Source organism: Apium graveolens, chromosome 6 (assembly GCF_009905375.1).
Source record: "Apium graveolens cultivar Ventura chromosome 6, ASM990537v1, whole genome shotgun sequence".
In the NCBI taxonomy this organism is placed as follows: Eukaryota; Viridiplantae; Streptophyta; class Magnoliopsida; order Apiales; family Apiaceae; genus Apium; species Apium graveolens.
This window is the reverse complement of record NC_133652.1, coordinates 290735673-290757934: the sequence shown is the minus strand read 5'-3', so window position 1 is coordinate 290757934 and position 22262 is coordinate 290735673. Positions and strand designations below refer to the sequence as shown.

The 22262-nt window shown below is 30.2% G+C and overlaps 1 long non-coding RNA gene across 2 annotated transcripts; it reads right to left on the bottom strand.

Annotated features, from left to right (window-relative positions):
* Window positions 1-11668: 11668 nt before the first annotated feature.
* On the bottom strand, window positions 11669-14715 carry LOC141668238 (uncharacterized). 2 transcript variants are annotated; one of them, XR_012552971.1, is made up of 6 exons: window positions 14292-14715; window positions 13062-13190; window positions 12896-12980; window positions 12353-12808; window positions 12085-12153; window positions 11669-11932 (listed from the first exon to the last, which is right to left on the bottom strand). It is a non-coding gene; the product is annotated as an uncharacterized LOC141668238 (long non-coding RNA). The 2 variants fall into 2 exon arrangements; XR_012552970.1 differs by having other exon boundaries at window positions 12353-12792.
* Window positions 14716-22262: the final 7547 nt, after the last annotated feature.

The following is a 22262-nucleotide window of genomic DNA, read 5'->3' as shown; positions in this document are numbered from 1 at the left end:
ATTTGATCATAAATACATATATATTTTCAACCAAAATTTTTAGTACAAATGATTTAGAGATTCATCTCATCATTCATTCATTCATTCATAATTTTGTAGTAATTATGTACATATGCATACAAACATTAATACATATATATTCATATACAATTACACACATACAATTTATGCATATATAATAATTTTATTAAGTGGTAAACTTTTTTTGGTGTCTTTAACGTAAGTTTAAAATTTTAAAACGAGAATATATACATTATAACTATCAAACTAGTAATTTAAACAAATGAATAACTGATGATAATTAAAAATAAATGTTAATGTTCTATAATTTTAAATTTCACTTAAACCTCCAAAAGATACTTAATTGAATTATATTTATGTTTGAATATGTAGTACCCCTACTTTTTTTAGACAATAAATTATACTTAAATATTAAACTAAAACTATAAATTTTATTTATGCTTGGAATAAGTCTCAAATAAACCTACATAATTTTTTAATCTCAAACATAAATAGCATTATATAGCAAATCTTGAGAGAAGAAGATCCAATATAAACATAATCACTAAAATTATAGATGGTCATTAAACTATGACATTCATAAGTATACCACTCCACAAATTTCAAACTTTAATAATATGCAAAAATTATTTTTAATTATTTATAACATAAAAATATGAATATACATTTGTTAAAAGAACTATCTCAGGTTTACCTTACATAAAATGTAATTACACATAAATATTTACGTACAAAATACTATGACATAACTCATGTAAAATTAATAATTAAAATTTGTTGATCCGATTACATTAGAAAATAATTAACAAAACTAGCACATACATAACAAAACTTATAAATACCTATAAAATAACAATGTATTTAATGATAGGTATGTAGGCAAAACCTTTAACTTTGGCACATAAACTTAAATAACATGAAAAGATATATATACATGAAACATGGGAGCACTTAATTGTATATACAAGTCAAAGAGTGAAATGCAAGTAATATCATAAAATATAGAATGAAGTAAAACATACCTATTAGGAGAGTCTCACTCTACAAAGAGAAAAATAAAACTAGTAAGTATTATATAGAACTATTGGTCGAACCTATTTCATGATTTAGTGCTTGTACTCCACCCACTATTTGAAATTCATACCCACCTTGAGCACTCCTACTTTTTAGACACTAATAACAACAAACTTAAAAATTAAAACAAAAGATAATTATTATTTTCAAATGTAATTATTTTAATTTTCAAAACATATAACTCTATCAAATAAATTTTATAATTTAGAAGAACAGTTAATATCAATATATAAAATATAAAATATTTTAATATAAAAATCTCGGATATTACATTCTACCCAACTTAAAAAAATTTGGTCCCTAAATTTAAACATGCAAAACATATTTAAATATACCAAAAATATTTTAGTGTCAAGAAACACAAATCAAAAATAGAAGTAGTTTTTTTATAACACACCCAGCTAAACTTACACGCCACTGCATGCTCATACCTCATAACTCAGGTCAAGCCCCATGCTCATACCCTCATAACTCAGGTCAAGCCTGGCGACTCACAGGGCTACCGCACGCTCACGACTCATGGGTCAAGCCCAGTCTATAAGAAGCTAACCTAGGCTTTGAATAACAACTAGGCTCTCAATACCCACTCTAATACCCTACTATTTTTAGACACTAAATTATACTTAAATATCAAACTAAAACTACAAATTTGATTCATGCTTGCCTACACAATTTTTTAATCCTAAACGTAAATAGCATTATATAGCAAATCTTGAGAGAAACAGTTTCAATATAAATATAATCACTAAAGTATTATTCAAAACCAAGGCTCAAATCAAGTTTGCCAAAAGAATCTAGTAATGAGCGAAAGAGCATAGCAAGAAAATAATTCTACACTAGTGCATCAAGTATCTTAATTTTATAAAACCAAAATCATTATCCAAAAATCCATATGACATAAAACATAATCTAATTCCACAACTTACTAAGGCCACAAGTGACACACTATCAAAGTGCATAATTTCAGTCTGTGCCCCTTAATAAAGTATCATAAGTGTGCATATCAAAGCCTAGTTCTCACTACAAAAAAAACGGCTAAATACAACCGCCCAAAAACCGGTTGTATTTAGCTAAATACAACCGGATCCGGTCGTATCTAGCTAAATACAACCAGATTTTGGACCGGTTGTAAATGCTCGAGTAATATTTAGTAAATCGGTCATATTTAGTATATGGAGCGGCTAAATTCGACCGAAAATGGTCGAATTTGTTTCTTAAATTCGACCGTTTTCAGTCGAATTTGTTTCTTAAATTCGACCAAAAACGGTCGAATTTGTTTTTCACCTAAAATTTGAAAATCCCGCCCAAAAATTTGAATTTTTTTAAAAAAAATTGAAAAGTCCGCCTAAAATATAAATTCGACCGTATATGGTTGAAAATATTGTTCTAAATTCAACTGAATGCAGTTGAATTAACGAGCAACATATTTGGAAATACGATGCAATATTCTTGTTGGTAATTCTTCTTCACCTTCAAGCAACAACACGTAACGTCCAAGTTCTATCTCTGCGGCAAAGCCTACTTTTGGTGACTTCCCATTATTAAAATCAGTGTGTTCAGAAATGAGTTTTCTCTTCAACTGTTTGCAGTAGTAGCAACACGAAAGAACCGGTCTTAAGCATAAAATGGACATGACCCGGACCGTTTTGCTTGCTAAAAGAATGAATATCTGAATTGCAAAGCAGACACTCACTGTCACATTCTTAGAAACTTGCAAAACCTTCCTAAGTTTGCGACTATGAATCCTTATATCCATAGGTTTCTCTCTCCAATCTTTTAGCCCTTGTATCCAGTAACTCTCTATTATAAATTCTCTTCGTAAATTATTGATACTTGCTTTCTGCGAGTATTTGTAATTTGTGCCAATAAAGCACCTAAATGTCGGTCCAATAGTACCAACAATCACCCCGACAGATTGAATTCCAAGAGTTGCAAGTGTTGAATACTTGTAACTCGAGCTGCTAACATACCAATTGACTCCAGCCTTGAAAAACAATCTAATTTCTGCTTCAGCTAATATGACAGCTGCAAAGAGGCAGACAACTCCTACAGCAGCGCCAAAACAAACTGAGGGTTCCCTGTCTGAACCATCATCCAATATTTTCTAACATCTGCAATAAGACTCTCAACTCTAATCAATCTTCCTTTTTTTTCTTCTGGTTTATAGAACGGTACTCTATGCAGCTCTCTGTATTTCCATTCACAAAATGCGGTTGTTAAATGAAGAAAAGGAGGTTGGCCGGAAAAAGAAAGAAGTTAGCTGTAAAAAAAAGAATGAAGAAAGAGGCAGGGGATGGGAGGGGGAGCAGGGGAAAAAGTGACAGATGGGATGGGGGTGACGGGTGGGGGGGAGCTGGGGGGTGGTTTGGGGTTTATTTTAATATATAGTTTTATTTTTATAGAATGCAAAACTAACCGTTAGATTATTTTTTAAAAGGGTCAATTTGGTGCGTTGGATCTAAATCACGCGGATCGCTGACATGGCATTAAATTTAACTTTCATCGGTTGTATTTAGGAGTGTGATTTTATATTTGTTCCACTTAGTTTTACATTATGAAAATTAAAATTATAATACTATGATTATTTAATCATTTGATTATAAAATAATATATTGTTATAAAATATTAAAATATATTTTAACTACTTATTATACTAAAAAAATGGAATGATGATTTTGGTTGATTTAACATAAAAACCACCAAAAATAGTTTGCGGTATAATTTAGGATTATAATTCATTTCTAAAAAAAATTGTAATTTGTTAATCTTTTTCTTAAAATATTATAATTTTATATTTTATTTTAAAAAATAATTATTTTAATAAAAAATATTGAAATTATAATTTTGATTGATTTTATGACCAGTACTTCTAACTAGTGTTTAATCCCATATTTAAATTTCGATTTTTTAAAACATATTTTTGAATGATCCAACCATACGGATGTTAAAATCTGTGTATTTTAGTGATATGACAAAAAAGAAAATAGTACATAAATTATTTTTCAAATTTTTTTCTTCTGAATAAATATTAAATGTTTAAACTATTATTCAGAAAAAGAAAATTTTCAAAATAAGTTATACATACGGATGTCAAGATCTATATATTTTAGTGATATGACAAAAATTTTAGAAAAAAATAAATATATTTGGTTTGCTTTTTTAACAATCAACTAGTAATTTGACCAGTACTTTTAACTAGTTTTTAATCCCATATTGATGTTTCGATATTTTTAAAAATATTAATGAATGATCCAACCGTACGGATGTGAAGATCTGTATATTTTAGTGATATGACAAAAAATTTAGAAAAAAATAAATATATTTGGTTTGCCATTTTAATAGTCAAAGAGTAGTTTGACCAGTACTTCTAACTAGTGTTTAATCTCATATTGATATTTCGATATTTTTAAAAATACTAATGAATGATCCAAACATACGGATGTCAAGATCTATATATTTTAGTGATATGACAAAAATTTTAGAAAAAAATAAATATATTTGGTTTGCTTTTTTAACAATCAACTAGTAATTTGACCGGTACTTTTAACTAGTTTTTAATCCCATATTGATGTTTCGATATTTTTAAAAATATTAATGAATGATCCAACCGTACATATGTGAAGATCTGTATATTTTAGTGATATGACAAAAATTTTATAAAAAAATAAATATATTTGGTTTGTCTTTTTAATAGTCAAAGAGTAGTTTGACTAGTACTTGTAACTAGTGTTTAATCCCATATTGATGTTTCGATATTTTTAAAAATATTAATGAATGATCCAACCGTACGGATGTGAAAATAGTTAAAATTTAAATTTTTAAATTACTTACATTTTTCCGTGAACTTTTTTTTTTGACAATTTTCATATCCGTATGGTTGGATTATAATTTAAAACAAATACAAAACAAATTGAAACTCAAACTATAATTATTAATTGAACGATAAATATCTAACTACCATAATAATCTTTTTTGCAAGAACTAAAATATAAATTTCGTGTAAATTTTATTCTATATTTTTTTTCAAATTTTTTTCGCCATTTTTAAAAATAATTTGACCGAAATCGGTTGAATTTAGTACAAAATTCGTTGGCGGGAAAATTCCCTCCATTTTTTGGCAAGGCTAAATTCGACCGAATGCAGTTGAATTTAGGAGCACGTCTAAACTCAACCGTATACGGTTGTATATAAATATGGTTGTATTTATTCGATTGTAATTAGTAAGGCTAAATTCAACCGAATACGGTTGAATTTAGGAGCATGCCTAAACTCAACCGTATACGGTTGTATATATATACGGTTGTATTTATTCGGTTGTAATTAGTACTAAATTCAACCGCGTAAATATGATCGTATTTAAATACGACCGCATGCGGTTGTATTTAGCCGCGCCCTTAATTTCAACCGAAAACGGTTGAATTTGATGTCGGTTGTATTTGTGCGGTTGTATTTAGCCTTGTTTTTTTGTAGTGTCTGGAGCTATATGCCCAAAAATGTTTTGAAGATTTTAAAATAAAGTAAAGTGTTAAGCCTCACTCACTTTAATGAATCCATATATAATGTCAAATAATCCTAATATAAATAGATGAAGCAAAATATAATTTATCTAATACCAATTATTTTAAAAGTGACATGTATATAAGATGAGGGCATAGTAACTGTGTCCACACATATATTCTCAGTGCAATGGTGAGCTGTTGATAAAATTATACAACAGTTATACTAATTGTTCCTCCCCACAATAAGGGAAAATTAAATAAATAAAACATGTAAGAAAACTTCTTGGACTTATGAATATTAGCATATATTTATGTATTCAAAAAAATAGATTACTTATCAAAAATATAATATTTACATAATCACATTATTCAAGAAATATAAAAATAATAATAATAATAATAATAATAATAATGATAATAATAATAATAGTAAAAATTACAATAATACATGGCGGACAAGTGCATAAATTATTTAGTGAGAGAGAAAAGGTGTAAAGTATCTTAACATTAAGTATACCACTCTAGCAAATTCAAATTTTAATAATATGCAAAAATTATTTTTAATTATTTATAATGTAAAAATATGAATATACATTTGCAGAAAGAACTATCTCATGTTTACCTTGCATAAAATGTAATTACACACAAATATTTACCTACAAAATACTATGACATAACTCATGTAAAATTAATAATTAAAATTTGTTGATGTGATTACATTAGAAAATAATTAACAGAACTAGCACATACAAAACAAAACTAATAAACACCTATAAAATAACAAGTAAAATAAGGTATTTAATGATAGGCAAAGCCTTTAACTATGGAACATAGACTTAAATAGAATGGATAGACATATATACATGAAACATGGGAGCACTTAATTGTATATACAAGTCAAAGAGTGAAAATGCAAGTAGTATTATGAAATATAGAATGAAGTTGAACATATCTATTTGGAGAGTCACCTTACAAAGAGAAAAATAAAACTAGTAAGGATTATATAGAACTATTGGTTGAACCTATTTCATGATTTAGTGTTTGTACTCCACCCACTATTTGAAATTCGTACCCATTGTGAACACGTCTTATGAGCACTCCTAATTTTTAGAGGCTAATAACAACAAACTTAAATATTAAAACAAAAGATAATTATTATATTTTAATGTAACTATTTTAATGTTCAAAACATATAACTCTATCAAATAAATTTTATAATTTACATGAATAGTTAATATCACTATATAAAATATAAAATATTTTAATATACAAATCTCTGATATTACATTCTACCAATCTTAAAAAAAATTTGGTGCCAAAATTTAAACAAGCAAAACATATTTAAATATACCAAAAATATTTTAGTGTCAAGAAACACAAATAAAAAATAGAAGTAGTTTTTTTATAACACACCCAGCTAAACTCACACGCCACTGCATGCTCATACCTCATAACTGAGGTCAAGCCTGGCTACTCACAGGGCCACCCCATGGTCATACCTCATAACTCAGGTCAAGCCACACCACTCACAGCTCAAGCCACACCACTCACAGCTCAAGCTTAGTCTACAAGAAGGTAACCTAGGCTCTGAATAACAAATAGGCTCTCAATACCCACTCTAATACCCTACTTTTTTTAGATAGTAAATTATACTTAAATATCAAACTAAAACTACAAATTTGATTCATGCTTAGAACAGTCTTCAGACCGCTCCAATACAAACATAATGGGTGAAACATTATTGGCAAGATCAAATCAAGTCCACCTTTTGCCAAAAGCTAAGCAGCTAAAATTTTTGTAAGTAATGAGCCAAAAAGCCTAGCAAGAAAACAATTCTAGTGGATCAAGTATATTAATTTTAAATTATTATGCTAAAATCCATATGACATAAAATATAACTTAATTCACAGCTAAGTAAGGCCACAATATCAAAAGTTCATAAATTCTTGTCAATAATGCGCCATTACCAAGGTGTTATATTAAGGTATGAAAGACTAGTTCGGAAACTATAAGCAATTAATAATTGGTTCATAAGTCAGAGGAAATTCTTGTATCTAAAACACTATACTTGATCCATAATTTTTTATATAAAAGCAGTGCAAAAATATTTTAAATATTTCAAAATAAAGTAAAGTGTGAAGAGTTAACTTTCCTCAGTCACTTCAATGAATCCAAATATAAGTGCCAAATAAATCCTAATTTAAATATATGAAGTTAAATATAATGAATATCTAATACCAATTATTTTAAAAATGACATGTACATGAAATGAGGGCATAGTCATGTGTCAGACACATATTTTTAGTGCAAAGGTAAGCTAATGATAAAATTATACAACAATTATGCTAAGTGTTCATGCTGACAACAAGGGACAAATAAATAAATAAACAATGTAAGTAAACTTCTTGGACTTATAAATACTAGCATATACTTCTGTACAAAAAAAATATATTACTTATTAAAAAAACAATATTTACATAATCACATTATTCCTGAAATATAATAATAATAAAAATAAAAATAATAAATATAAAAATAATTATTATTATTATAAAAAAAAAATAATAATAATAATAATAATAATAATAATCATAATCATAATAGTACATGAGGGACAAGTGCATAAATCATTTAGTGAGAGAGAAAAGGTGTAAAGTATCTTAACAACAAGTATACCATGTGATTTCCGGTCTAAAACTAATGCCAGCAAATTCAAATTTTCTCAATATGCAAAAACTATTTTTAATTATTTACAACATAAAAATATGAATATACATTTGTAAAAAGAACTATCTCACATTAAATGTAATTACACACAAATATTTACTTACAAAATACTATGACATAACTCATGTGAAATTAATAATTAAATTTGATGATGTGATTACATTAGAAAATAATTACCAAATTTAGGAGATAGATAAAAAAAACTTATAAACACATATAAAATGACAAGTAAAATAAGGTGTTTAATGATAGGCAAGACCTTTAACGATGACACATACACTTAAATAGCAAGAAAAGAAATTAGGAGTGTCAAAACATATATATATGAAACAGGGGAGCATTTAATTGTATATATAAGTCATAGAGTAAAACATGCATGTAATATTATAAAATATAGAACGAAGTAGAACGGACTAGTAGGAGAGTCAGTGTACAAAGAGAAAAACTAAACTATTAAGGATTATATACAAGAGAAAACGGGCCTGAGGACAACCTCAGGATTGTCCCCTAGGTTATAAAAATAGGAGGTCTTTCTGTATATACATGTGTTTCATCATCAATTAATTCATAAACACGTCTCTAACCTTATGTCTCTCCCTCCCTTAAAATCCAAAACCTTACTCCCTTAAAATCCAAATTCACCAGCCATGTCTTAGTCCAATCCCAAAATAAGGATTTTTTGCTTTAAATCAATGGAGAATGATGAACATATTCCGTGTATATACGAGCATGAGGAAAAACATCAGTTATCAGATTATGAAGATTATGAAGATGAATCACACAACTCTATTGAGGAACCAGATTCTACAACCCATGAAGGCTGTCATGTTGATACATAAGTGCCTCAAATTGGTAAGGAATTTCTTACTAGTGAAGTAGCTTACGAGTTTTATAAGTTTTTTGCTTTGAAACAAGGATTTGCTACACGAAAATATTCATCTACTAAATCTAAAGATGGTACAGTTATAAAGAGATATTTTGTGTATAACAAAGAGGGCTTTAAAAGCCCTGATAAACCAGAGTTGGGGAGGGAAGTAAAACGAAAAAGAGAAACAAGAGAATTTTGTAAGGCTCATATGAATATTCATCAAACTAATGCAGGAATTTTGTGCATTAGCAGTTTTTATAAAACCCATACACATCCAATGATTAATTCTCTAAAAAAGAAGGTGCATTTGTGTTCACATCATAAATTATGTCACCAAGAACAGACCAAGATGATCATAGAAGAATCTCATATATGTGGAACTGGGCTGGCTAAAATTTCTCGAATAAAATTACTCTACAACAAGTTAGTGATCATCTGTGAATTTGGCGAAAAAGTAACATTGGGAGAAAGTGCGGTGTAGTTATAAAAAAGTTTTTGGTGGGACAAGCACAAGATGGAAGAGCGAGGAATTCATATATGTTATTTAGCGATATTGTTGTGTTTGACATGACTTACAGAACTAATAGTTTTTCAATGCCGTTTGCACCATTTAGGAGTGTAAATTATCATATGCAATCCACTTTGTTTGGTTGTGCCCTTTTGGCGGATGAGCGTGAAGAGACTTTTATTTGATTATTTGAAAATTGGTAGGTGCAATTATTACAGATCAAGATCTAGTTATCCGTAATGCAATTAAAAATGTGTTTTCCGTATACGCATCACAGATTTTGTAAGTGGCATCTTGGACTACATGACGATGAACATACAAGATATACAAGAACAGTTAATATCAATATATAAAATACAAAATAATTTAATATAAAAATCTCAGATATTATAAAATAATAGGTCAACATGATAATAATAATAATAATAATAATAGTAATAATAATAATAATAGTAATATAATAATAATAACTATAATAATAATAACAATATTAAGAATAATAATAAAATAATAATAGTAATAATTAAAATAATCTACAATAATTATATGTGGGATAGATGATCAAAAAATTATGTTATTTTATTGGTGAACGAAATATTTCAACTAAATATGAAAATGTAGGGAATTGAAATGTCTAGCAAACACGTTAAACAGAGTGTAATTTCAACTAAATATGTCACATCAATTAATGACTAATCCATAAACTATTTATTATCTTGCATCAAAAAAATGATTGTCTTTCAAAGTGCATGTAGAAGCATACAAATAAAACTAATAGATTAGAGCTAATCGTGTACATGCGGAATGCAGAGTGGGAGGGAAAATATACATAAGATATAGCATGAACGCTCAATTTGTGTATATTTACCATTTGAGCTTTCAAATTATAAAGTTATGAGTAGTAAAAAAGAGGTAAATAAGAATAACCCAACTCAAGACTTTGGAGAATTATTGGTGACTTGTAATGCTGAGAAAAGGGAAGATTGTTAGTCCCTAACAATGCAACAAGAATAAAAAAAGGGGGTTGAATGGAATTTTTGAAGCTTTTTCTGGATTATAAAATGTTCTAACTTAATATATATATATATATATATATATATGTAAGTGTTTTGATTTGCAAAGTGCGGAATGACAAGTTACAAATGAATCAAAACACAATGTAATAAAAATACAAGTCTTTAAAATTTTCTGGTGGATTTGAAAGTATCCACCAGAGATATATATATATATATCGAGAGAACTCTGTGAAGCTTGAATACCTCACAGCTACTTACAAATAAGAACAACTAAACTTACAGAGAAATTCTAAAGAATTCAGCTTACAATTGTTTCTATGAGAAAATATTTGCTTAGTCTGGTTGTTGTTCTACTTGCTACTCTTGCTTTATATATCACCAAGATTACATAGTAATAAGACAAGATAATAAAAAAACCTATCAAGTCTAATACTATGCTCCTTCACTACTCTATTTCAACATCTTTGACTATCTTCATACACTACAAGAAATCTAGCCATTTACGACAGTTTTTTTGAACTGAAATCGTCGTAATTGAGCCATTTACGACGGAAAAAAATCGTCATTTTTGGTCGAGTAGTAAGTTCGTTTTTTCGTCACAAGATAAAATTGCGTCGTAAGTTGGTGAACCTGGGCCCACATTAACAATTTAATAATAAATCAACTTACGACGAAAATAATCGTCGTATGTTGTTAACTTCCGACGGAAAAAATAGTCACTTTAAATCTTTTGGGACCCACCTTTAATAAATTACTAAAACAATTATGAACAACCTGTTGTAAATAACCCAGAATTTCCGTCATAAGTTTTATTCTCTAAAAGCATGCATCTTTCTGCTTTTCTGGTTCCAGCTATTTCAGCTTTCAAAATAAATTCTAAACCTATTCAATCTGCAATTCCAATCTAAATACAATTGTATCCCAATTCAACAAAAAATTAAAATTTGAATTTTATAACAAGCAATTATGCACACAATTATACAAATCATAACTTAAAAATACAATAATTTACATAAATATTCTCTTAGCTACTCAACTTCTATAATAATATTTAACCTTTGGGTATATAATACAGAATTGTAAATTCTCCTGCCTAATCTAATTTGCTCCTGTTTTGTGAAAAGGCCCAAGTTCCATCCTATCATTTTTTGCAACTTGAGTTCACAATCATCTTGCAAACCATTTGCATTTGCACATTAATATTGGAAAGGCAAACCTCCTACAAATGATACCCAAATTATGTAAGTGCTAAAGTTACACTAGTTTACTACACATCTTTATAATTTATGCACATGTGCAGGTGCATTGTGTGCGTATATTTGAATTGATCAACAGAGTAGCTGAATGAAAAATACAAACAGAAGTTCTTACTCGTCTAGGACCGGCATGGGCACAAAATATGGAAAGAATCCTTGTTCCACAACGAACTTCAACCACAACCTGAACATGTAATTATATAATATCTAATAAACTTGGTTGGACACAAAAGCATTCAACAACAAATTTACATTTCATTTCTATCATAAAATTTTCTAATTCTACATAAAGGTCAGCAATTAAACAATGATCACCGCAGTAAGGTTGCAGTAGCTAAGATACCCTTACATTGATATTTTATGTAGTGCTGCTAAGATGATACCTTGTTGTAGTAATCACACATACTCCCTTCCCATCTGTCTCTGCTCTTATGCATGATTCACTTGTATTTCTAAAATCTTTCGGACAGACTGAACTATCATTTTTTGACGGAAAGGATGTCTTGTCTGCCAGAAAATTCCACACGAACCTTGGAACATCACCAACATAACCAAGATATGGGGTTGAAGATGGTTCCTCCAAGATGATGCCAACATAATGGCTGGGGCAAGAACTGGTGGGTAAAATCACTGCTTCACCAGATCACATGATAATCCAGGATCACATGATAATAAGCAACCCAATAGTTCTTCAACTAAAGACGTATTCACTGTGACAGAACTCAGAGCCGAAGGACTCAACTCCTTGTTGTCGCTGGCAAGTATGTATAGTGATCGTGCAACAATGGAAGCAGCTGCAACTATGGATGAAGAGTTGATTTTGCTGTAACAAGACAAAACTGTAAATGAGAAAAAGAAAAGGTGATTATTTTGCAACGCATCAAAGTGATAAACCCAGAAAAAAAATAGTATTTATGTCAACTTACTAAGATCATCAAGATGACTGTGATAGAATTTGTTGTTGAAGACAGTATCGAAGACTTCTAAAACAATTCCAGAAGTACGAGAGTCCTGTCAGAGAGAACATAGTCAAACATTCCTATATAATGTAGCTGCTCTACTCTTTCTTTGATACTAATGTAATCAATTTACAATTTAGTCATAATAGTAGCTCCAGATCATAATGTCATCTCGATATTGGCGCTGGTATCTATTCAAGCACACTACTAAAGACTTGGCACTAGGAATTCCTTTTAAATCCCTAACAGGTCTGTACATAACCTGAAATGGATAAAAATAAGTTAAAAATATGAAATGATCACAGAACTAGTCAGCTATTTGAACAAAAGAAAATCAAAGATATATATCTAAACTTCATCTTATCTACTCAAGAGAAAAGAGTGCTCAACGTAACATCACATACATTAATAAAAGCTACTTAAACTCAAAAAAAGACCAGAATAACAAGGGACGAGATGATAATAGAATGTCACACTAACCAATTTGGAGGTGAATATGATTTTTGAGAATACTACATTATATAAAGGAAAACTAGAACATGCATAAGTAATAATGTTAAAGAGAATAAAGCAGATACAACCATTACATTGTCTTGAATCCTTCCAAAAACTTAAAGATCTAATTGCAATAAACCTAATTACATTTCACATGATTATGGGCCCAAGGCTTTAATAAATAAGAATCAGCCGGCCTGAAGGGCCCCTCCAACCCACTAAGTCTGCTACTACTAGCCACAAACCACCTAAATTACTACTGCAAAACAGAGTGATCAGATATACAAATCAGCAGTTTTTAGGTAGTATTAGCCTTCATTAGTTTACATTTTAACAAAAAGATACAAACACACACAAAAACACACACATGTTACTAGACTGAACGAAAGCAAGAAATACATCACAGCTCAGATCAAATACAACAAACAAAATAGAATACTAAAACAAACTATATAACTTTATGTTGCAGTGACAAAAAAAGTTAAGGAAAAAGGAGATGATTAAATTTGTTTATACAAATGCTGAGTGTCGAAATCAAAGCGTGTACAGAAAAAAGTTTTACAAAATTAAAAACTCACTTCATTCTTTGTTTTACTAGTTATGTCGCATGCCTTGACGGAGGAAATACGTAAGACTCTATATGCATTGTAATCCACAAGAAATAGAAACCGAAAATACATGACATAGCAATGCTGATAGAAATAGAAACCGAAAACAGGACATTGTATTTGCTCAACCAATTTCTCAAATACATATACACAATTTCTCCACCAATTTAGGAACATCATATGTTGTTACAAATCAAACAAATACCAAAAAAAATAACAAAAAAAATCCTCTGTTGGTAGTGAATTGAAGGAGCACTTACGGAACTGAGAACACGTCTTTTACTCCGATTTGGATTAGTCGGCGAGCTAGGTGACGGCCTAGAGTTCCGGTGAATGTTTCGGCGGTGATCGCCGGCGAGGCTGTACCTACTTGATTTGCGGAATCCATTGGGTGATTCTTTGACCCTTTTTGATGAATTTTAATGGTGTGTGGATGAATATTTGAAGTTGTTTGAGATGATTGAAGTAGTGATTTGTAGAAAGGTGGAATATATATACAAATCGAGATGAGAGAGAGACGGATACCTAAATCAAACCCCGTAACTGAGAGAAAAACATACATACAATGAAGATATAAGCCCTCAATCAAATCTGAAAATAGAAGCTAACAAATGGAAGCCCTGAACCCCCTTTACTGAAGGAGCAGCCGAAACCCTAGTTTATCACCGCACTTATTTTTCTTTCCCAGAGAGAGCGAGAGATATAGGGTTAGTCTATTAAAAAGAAGATACGAGAAGATATATTGGAATTATTTTGGGTAAAAGGGCGGTCATTTTGCCGCTCTCAGTAATTTAATTATTCTATAATTGCTTTTCTAATATAATATTAATGTTATAACTTATTAATTTTAAAATTATTTAAAAAACAGAATTTTATCTAATTCACTTCTTTTGAAAATGACCCGAAACCCGAAAAATAGTCATATTTCTCAACGATCCACCCGTATGGATGTTAATAGATATATACAAAAATATCAGTGATATAACCAAAATTTCATATCAAAATAATTTTATTTGTTTTGCACTTTAAAAGTCAAGCATGAGTTTGACTAGTACAACTAATTAGTGTTGAATCCTGAATTAGTGTTTCGATTATTTTAAAAATAATTTTCAACGATCCAACCGTATGGATGTCAATAGATATATATATTAGTCTTATAACCAAAATTTCATATCAAAATAATTTAATTTGGTTTTCCATTTTAACAGTTAAGCATGAGTTTGACTAATACAACTAACTAGTGTTTACTTCTGAATTTGTGTTTCGATTATTTTAAAAATACTTCTCAACGATCCAACTGTATGAATGTCAATAAATATATATATATATATATTAGTGATATAACCAAAATTTCATATCAAAATAATTTTATTTGGTTTTCCATTTTTACAGTCAATCATGAGTTTGACTAGTACATCTAACTAGTGTTTAATCCTGAATTTGTATTTCGATTATTTTAAAAATATTTCTCAACGATCCAACCGTATGGATGTCAATAAATATATATATATATATGTGATATAACCAAAATTTCATATCAAAATAATTTTATTTGGTTTTCCATTTTAACAGTCAAACATGAGTTTGACTAACACATCTAACTAGTGTTAAATCCTGAATTTATATTTTAATTATTTTAAAAATATTTCTCAAAGATCCAACCGTATGGATGTCAATAAATATATATTATAGTGATATAACCAAAATTTTATATCAAAAAAAATTTATTTGATTTTCCATTTTAACAGTCAAGCATGAGTTTGACTAACACATCTAACTAGTGTTTAATCCTGAATTTATATTTTAATTATTTTAAAAATATTTCTCAAAGATCCAACCGTATGGATGTCAATAAATATATATTTTAGTGATATAACCAAAATTTCATATCAAAATATTTTTATTTGGTTTGTCATTTTAACAGTCAAACATGAGTTTGACTAGTACATCTAACTAGTGTTTACTTCTGAATTTGTGTTTCGATTATTTTAAAAATATTTCTCAACGATCCAACAGTATGAATGTCAATAAATATATATATTAGTGATATAACCAAAATTTCATATCAAAATAATTTTATTTGGTTTTCCATTTTAACAATCATGAATGAATTTGACTAATACATCTAACTAGTGTTTAATCCTGAATTTGTATTTCGATTATTTTAAAAATATTTCTCATCGATCCAACCGTATGGATGTCAATAAATATATATTTTGGTGATATAACCAAAATTTCATATCAAAATAATTTTATTTGGTTTGTCATTTTAACAGTCAAGCATGAGTTTGACTAGTACAACTAACTAGTGTTTACTTCTGAATTTGTGTTTCGATTATTTTAAAAATATTTCTCAACGATCCAACCGTATGAATATCAATAAATATATATATTAGTGATATAACCAAAATTTCATATCAAAATAATTTTATTTGGTTTTCCATTTTAGCAGTCAAACATGAGTTTGGCTAGTACATCTAACTCGTGTTTAATCCTGAATTTGTATTTCGATTATTTTAAAAATATTTCTCAACGATCCAACCATATGAATATCAATAAATATATATATTAGTGATATAACCAAAATTTCATATCAAAATAATTTTATTTGGTTTTCCATTTTAACAATCAAGAAAGAATTTGACTAATACATCTAACTAGTGTTTAATCCTGAATTTGTATTTCGATTATCTTAAAAATATTTTCTCAACGATCCAACCATATGGATTTCAATAAATATATATTTTAGTGATATAACCAAAATTTCATATCAAAATAATTTTATTTGGTTTGTCATTTTAACAGTCAAGCATGAGTTTGACTAGTACAACTAACTAGTGTTTACTTCTGAATTTGTGTTTCGATTATTTTAAAACTATTTTTTATCGATCCAACTGTATGGATAACAATAAATAAATAAATAAATAAATATATTAATGATATAATCAATGTTTCACATTAAATAATTTTTATCAAAATATTCAATTTTTTTTAAAATTTCTAATATGTCGCCCAAACAAATAAATGCTGACATTAATATGTTTGGATCATGAAATAATATTTTTTAAAAAATTGAAAATATCAGAAATTAGGTGCTAATTTACAACGAAATTCGTCATAAATTACTAGTTCCCAAAAATTTGAAAAAAGTCAAATTTATCGCCAAAATTTCGGGGAAAAGTTGAATTTCCCTCTTTGATAACTTACGACGAATTCTAATTTCCGTCGTAAATTGGACGATCCGATCTTTTCCGTCACAAATATTTCATCGTAAATTTAGACAAAATATTTTTCTATTTAATTTCAAGTTAAAAATTTTAATAAAAATAATTAACTTATGACGGAATTAGATTTTCGTCGTAAGTTGAATGGCGTCGTTCCTCCACGTGACTGACTCCATCCTTTTTTTATTCCATTGATGATAATTTTAATATTAAAATAATCAACTTACGACAGATAATATTTTCCGTCGTAGATAATTACGACGAAAAAATATTTCCGTCGTAAGTTAGGCGCGCATTTATTTCCGTCGTAAGTTGGCCGTCGTAAATGGCCGGATTTGTTGTAGTGATAATAGCATGTAAATGGTAATGCTTCTTTGTTCTCAAAAACCCAGTTGAATAGGCTGCCAGATGTGACTGTGTTGTCACTGTCAACGGATGTTTGAATTCATCATCCGTCGGGTACATGATTATCATCCATCGGGTTGCCTTGTTGGTCATCCGTCTGTGGCTTTGTTGATCATCCGTCGGGTAGCTATTTGACACTTGACTTTATTTCACTTATGCAGAATTAGAAGACATCTTATATTTACAATTACTCAACCTATTCTGCATATCTAGTTAAAGTCAAGATGACTTATATACTACTACAGAATCTATACAAAGGTGTTTACAGAATTGTGCTACATGACTTATTATTACATAAGCTACTCACTTGATGGATATCAAATCATCATCTGTCGGGACTATATTGAGTCATCCGTCGGGACTATATTTGATTATCCGTCGAGTGCTACATAATTCACTAAGTTGAATCTACTAAGGTGTTTTGTTAATGAAATCATCAAGTTCACAACATATTCCCAACAATCTCCCCCAATTTATGTCTACTAGAATTGCAGCCATAAATTAAGAGAAACTTGATGATAACAAAACACCCTAAAAATACAAATTGAAATGGAATTAGATAAAACTGTAAATTACTGCAATAATCACTTGAAAAATTTACAAGGCAAAGTGTACAAAGATTTGCTCACAGTCTTTTTCAAGGTGCTCCTCTAGTATGGGCAGATTGATCTATTTCCTTGATGATCTGAATCTCTTCCCAAGCTTCCTGTTGTTTTCTTCTATTTGATTTTGGAGCTGTCTGTGGAACTCAAGTTCATCAGATTCTGAGAGATTTAGCATTCCTTGCATTTCCAGAAGAGTCTCATTGTTAGAGATGCTCAACTAGTCCTCTAATCCGAAGAATCTTCTAACTCCCTTATCATCCATGAATTTCATCAACCAGTAGGGCCTTAGATGCACTCTACTTCCAGTGTAAGGAATAGTTAAGTTCTTTGGGAGTACATCTTTGGATCTAATACTCATCAGTTCTTCAATCTTCTTTAGAACTAGTGTTCTAGCTGTCACATTGAATCCAAAGTTCTTCTTGAAAGATGAATAAACCTTTATCAGCACAGATAGGCTTTCTTGACGGATCCTGTGAAGTGGCCATTATATCTCTTTTCCTCCCTTGTACTTGAATACTAACCTTTCAGGTAGATTCCTGTAAGCATCAATTCCTCTAACTTCTTCCAGTTCATCTAGATAGAGGTTTAGATCAGAGAGTTCCTTGAAGTCAGCTAGATACATAATTCCTTTTCTCACTCCAGTGAGAACCATTTTGTTGCTCCTCTTGTTTGTCACAACACAGGCTTTTGAGTTGAAGGTTACTGAATTGCCTTTATCACAAAGCTGACTGATACTCAAAAAATTGTGCTTGAACAACCAAGTCATATCCCACAGTATAACCCTTGTTGTCATCTCCAAAAGTAATACTTGGGCCAGCTCTCTCCTTGAACTCTGTGAGCATGGTAGAATCACCAGTCATGTGTCTTGAACAACCACTATCCAAGTACCACAGATTCTTCCTATTTCCTTGCACACATTAAAACCAAACCAAGTTAATTTTGGTACCCAAGTTTCCTTGAGTCCTGCCTTTTTAGCTTTCTTCTTTTGTTTCTTAGGTTTGATCTCATTTAACTTGAGGATATCAGATTCATCCTTAATCATATGAGTTGGACCTTTGAAGTCATTCATTAAAATAGAATTATCATGCACATTTTGATTAACAGGAAATGGCATGCTATTTACAAACATGTTATTCCAGTAGGGCATTCTAAATGGCATTTGAGGTATACTAAATACAACATAATAAGGCTTAGGTGCAAATGGCATATTAGCAAACTGTGCATTTATATTCTGTGCAGACATAACATTCATAGGCATAGAAGGCATAGCATTCATGTTGGGAAAAGAAGGTGGTACAGATATGGAAGTAGGCATGGCAGTTTTGCAATTAACAGACAGATGATTTACACTACCACACTTAACACAGATTTTTCTCCGAGCATACTTATCAGGAGTGTAGTTGTTATGTTTGTTAATCCCCTAATTTACCATTTCTATTATTTATCTTTTAGCCTCTGTTTTAACCTCAATCTTTTCTAGTCTGTCATTCAATTGCTTGATAGATAGATGACCAATATTCACTTTCTTCTCCTTCTTCACTTGACTAGTTTCTCCTGAAATGAAGTTTTTGGAAACTGATCCATATTTTTCATTTAACTTGGCAAGTATGGCTTTACTCACAGGTTTGCTCACAGCCGACGGATGAGGTTTTATGTCACTCGATGGATAATCCTTTTGGTTATCCGACGGATGACTCTCATCATCCGTCGAGACTACATCAGTTAGCAATCCTTCAACCAAATTGGATTCCAGCTTCTCCTTATTCTTCTTCTAGGCTGCATCACAAAAAGACTCAATACCTTGAACTTTGGTGATTTGAGCATGAACATCTCTAAATGTTTTCCATGCCTTAATCACCTCCTGTTCTCGTTCAAGCTGCTTCTTCAAAATCTCTTCTTTCTTCAAGGACTCAGTTAATTCATCCTTAGCAATCTTACAGTCAATTCTCAATTTTTCAAATTCAATAAACCGAGACTCTAGCACATTATTCCTCTCACTTAAAAACAAATTATTTTCTTTAATTTTACCATTTTCCTTAGTAAGAGACTTAAGTGTAACACGCAAATGATATAATTTTGTAGACATGTCATTAATAGTATCATTACACTCAGCTTTAGATAAATGTACTAGGACAGTGGTGATTACCTGATTACTTAAAGAACTTGTCTCTGTTTCATCAGACTTGGCCATTCGGGCTAGATTGACATAGCTGACATCCTCATCCTCATCCAGACCATCTACTGCCCAGTCATTTTCTTGTGTAATGAAAGCCCTTTCCTTTTGTTTGAGCAACTCAAAATACTTTTGTTTATAATCCACAGGCTCAAACTTCTTCTTGCTAGAATCTGACTTTCTACTCTCACTGGAAAAGTGCCCTACCAAGCCACATTTGAAACATTTGAATTTTGATTTATCCACCATGTTCCTATTTGGCTTAACTGCTCCAAAGTTCTTTTTGAACTTGAGCTTGACAAATCTTCTGGAAAGAAATGCTAGATGTTCATCAATATCATCCATATCATCTTGGATCAAAGAATCTTCATTTTCTGCTACAAGCCCCTTGCCCTTGTTTTCACAGACCCTTGAAGTAGACTCAACAGTTTCTACCTTCATCTCCTTCTCTTTCTCTTACTCAGCAACCAGTGCAATGGACCCTCCTTTCTTTCTCCCTTTCTCCATTCTTTCATCTTGCTCTATTTCAAGCTCATAAGTCTTTAGAATGCCATACAGTCTCTCTAGTGTAAACTCCCTGTATTGTTGCGAATTTCTCAAGGAGACTGTCATTGGTTTCCATTCTTTTGGTAGGGATCTCAGAAAATTGAGGTTAGAATATTTGGTTTGGTAGACTCTTCCATGCAGCTTTAAAGCATTTAGTAGTTTTTGAAATCTACTAAAGATATCAGTGAGAGTTTCGACTTTTTCAAAGTAGAAATGCTCATATTGCTGAATTAGTAACTACATCTTGTTTTCTCTAACTTGTTCAGTGCCATCACAGATAACCTGAATTGTATCCCAAACTTCCTTGGCAGTTTTGCAATTGATGATGTTGTCAAACATGTCACCATCAACTCCATTGAACATAATATTCATGGCCTTCTTGTCTTTCCTGACTTGTTCAATATCAGGATCTGACCATTCATGCCTTCGCTTGGGAACTAATGGCTCATTTCCAGTTGCAGCTCACATTGGTACATGAGGGTCTCTTTCTATGCAATCCACATAGGCCTCATCTTGAGAAAGTAAATGAAGATGCATCTTTACCTTCAAGTGATGGTAATTATCTTTATCCAGAAAAGGAAACTTAACTCCAACATCCTTCTTGTTCATCTTGCTGTTTGTTTTGATGTTTAAACTCTTTGTACTTCAAGAGCTTGCTCTAATACCAATTGTTAGTCCATAACAATACAACAAGAATTACAGAAGGGGGGGGGTTGAATGGAATTCTTGAAGCTTTTTCTAAATTATAAAATGTTCTAACTTAAAATATATATATATATATATATATATATATATGTATATATATATATGTAAGTGTTTTGATTTGCAAAGTGCGGAATGACATCTTAAAAATGAATCAAAACACAAAGTAATAAAAACACAAGTCTTTATAACTTTCTGGTGGATTTGAATGTATCCACCATATATATATATATATATATATATATATATATATATATATATATATATATATATCGAGAGAACTCTATGAAGCTTGAATAGCTCACAGCTGCTTACAAATAAGAACAACTAAACTTACACAGAAATGCTAAAGGATTCAGCTTACAATTATTTCTCTGAGAAAATATTTGTTTAGTCTTGTTGTTGTTTTACTTGCTACTCTTGGTTTATATATCACCAAGATTACATAGTAATAAGACAGGATAATAAAACAAAACCTATCAAGTCTAATACTATGCTGGTTCATTACTCTATTCCGCCATATTTGAATATCTTCATAATATCATGGAAATGGTAATGCTTCTTTTTTCTCAAAAA